This window comes from Octopus bimaculoides, chromosome 30 (genome assembly GCF_001194135.2).
Source record: "Octopus bimaculoides isolate UCB-OBI-ISO-001 chromosome 30, ASM119413v2, whole genome shotgun sequence".
Lineage (NCBI taxonomy): Eukaryota > Metazoa > Mollusca > Cephalopoda > Octopoda > Octopodidae > Octopus > Octopus bimaculoides.
In genome coordinates this window covers 9638089-9641023 of record NC_069010.1, presented here as the reverse complement: position 1 = coordinate 9641023, position 2935 = coordinate 9638089, and positions in this window count along the sequence as shown.

Genomic DNA, 2935 nt, shown 5'->3' with positions numbered 1-2935 from the left:
TCTGTCGTGATACAAACAATATATGAGTATATGCATATATATGTACATGTATGTATATACGTTCATATATATATGTTTGTGTGTGTGTGCTGAGACCCCCTTCAGTTATGACTGTCCCTGGGATTGCACCTAGAAAGTTACCCTCCCAGGGGTATCATTTGGATGATAAATGGCAGAAATTTTAGCTTCTTCTCCAGGTCAACTTCCATCATCTAGTCATGTACCTGGAACAGCAACCACCAGTTTTTTTCCTTCAGCTTCTTTCCCATCACAAGCATGATATTTTCAGTAAAGAATATATTTAATTTCACGAATGCATGCAATAAACACACACACACATTTATATTAAAGGTGTTGTTATGAAAAGATTCATCATAACCACAGTTGGTACCCATCCTCATCGATTATATTCCCTACAACTTCTTTAACCCTTTTGATACCAACCCAGCTGAAACCACCTCTGGTTCTGTAATACAAATGTCTTCTTTTCAAAAGTTCTGAATTAAAATCTTCCACCAAACCTTAGTCACAATTTATGTTCCTAACACTGGTTTAATGATAACTAAGTTATTTTATTAAATTCTTTGTTATATTTAGAATTAATTGAAAGAAACACAAAGCATCTCAACAGAAATATGCTAACAAATGGGTTAACAGTTTTTCAGGCTTAAATTCCACATTCTCTAAAATATATTCTTCCAAAATACTATTTAAAATATTCATTTTAAAGAGCTTTATGAAAAATTACAGCTGGCAGGTTTAACAAATTGTAGATATCCTAAAGTTTCCAAAACATACAAATCAACATCAAATTTAGAAATTATTTTGATATTTTTCTGCTAAATTGCAAAGTTTTTCGGTAATGAATTCATCAATGGTTTCTCTTGGTATAGTCAAAGAATGTCCAACTTTCTACCATTAATAAAACTACCAGCATCGACAGTTTATATATATATATATATATATATATATATCATCATCATCATCATCATCATCGTTTAACATCCGCTTTCCATGCTAGCATGGGTTGATATATATCCATGTAAGTCTATTCTTTGGATTCTATGGTTGCTGTGCAGCAAATATTTCAGTGAAATTAACCTGTCGGCCATTTTTCAAATAAACAGCATATATACCCCAGTTTAATATATATATGATATTTGGTTTTACTTTTTCCATAAATATATACATATGTATATATATATAGTTGCATGTGTCTATGCTTTATGCATTAAATAAAACATATGAAACTTACTATAATTATCCTAGGTTAATTAAAGATTTTCCCACAGAAATGGTTGATTATCAACAAACGATAAAACAATTCACACAGAGAAGTAATTAACATTAGTAAAGAGAAAAGCAATTTTACTAGAAACGTTAGGGAAACTAATACTACTCCGCTACTATTGCATCTGTTACTGCTGCTGAAGATGTTGGTGGTGGTGGTCGTGGTTTTAACACTTTTACTGCTGGCGGTAGTGGCGTGTTATATATTATAATAATAATAATAACAATCACGTATTTGACCAAGCTAGCTGACAGCCAAGTGCAACGTGAAGATCACTCCACCGTATACTTTTGGGAGGGAAGAGCAGACACGTTTTGTTACAGTGGTGGCTATGGTAAAAATAAAATGAAGCATATTTTGGACACATTTAAAAGGATTGACAATGGCGCTTTTTTCTTCCTTGGGAGATATGTAATGCTGGACATAGAATTGCTGTCCTGTAGTGTATTTGTGAAAACTTGGGTAAATATGGTGAGTATAGCCTAGGTTGTGGAGGCGCGTGGCTTAGTGGTTAGGGTGTCAGCACCATGATCGTAAGATTGTGGTTTCGATTCCTTCATTTCACGTTGCTCCAGTCCACTCAGCTGGCAAAAATGAGTAACGCTGCGATGGATTGGCGTCCCATCCAGCTGGGGAATGTATACACCATTGAAACCTGGAAACCGGGCCCATGAGCCTGGCTTGGCTTTGAAAGGGCGGAAAAAAAAAAGCCTAGATTATAAACACACAGACACACATCTGGCAGGCTTCTTTCGGTTTCCATATACTAGGTCTATTCACAAGGTTTTGGTCAGCCCGAGGATATAGTAGAAGATACTTGCCCAAGGTGCTGTGCAGTGGAACTGAACCCAAGACCATGTAATTGGTAAGCAAGCTTCTTAAAAACACAGTCACAACTGGATGAAAAAAAAATACTGGGCTTGATATGATCGAACAAAAACTTTTGAAGGAGCTGCTCCAGTGTGGCCACAGGCCTATGAATAAAACCAGTAAAATGGTAAAAAAGAAGATAAGAAAATATATAGGTGTAGGAGTGGCTGTGTGGTAAGTAGCTTGCTTAGCAACCACATGGTTCCGGGTTCAGTCCCACTGCGTGGCACCTTGGGCAAATGTCTTCTACTATAGCCTCGGGCTGACCAAAGCCTTGTGAGTGGATTAGGTAGACAGAAACTGAAAGAAGCCCGTCGTATATATGTATATGTATATATATATATGTATGTGTGTATATATGTTTGTGTGTCTGTGTTTGTCCCCTCAACATCGCTTGACAACCGATGCTGGTGTGTTTACGTCCTCGTAACCATGCGGTTTGGCAAAAGAGACCGATAGAATATGTACTAGGCTTACAAAGAATAAGTCCTGGGGTTGATTTGTTCGACTAAAGGCGGTGCTCCAGCATGGCCACAGTCAAATGACTGAAACAAGTAAAAGAGTAAAAGAAAATATATAGTCACAATAAGGAGGACATCTACCATGGGCCAAAAAGGGACCCCTACAGATATCTCAGATAACCCAGACATGGTCCTCCCTTTGCTCTTGTCCCTGTCCTACAATCCCTGATTCAGACCTGTCTTAATTAACCCCAGCCATACTCACCATGTTTACCCAACTTTTAACAAATATACAAGACAGAAATTCCCCCCC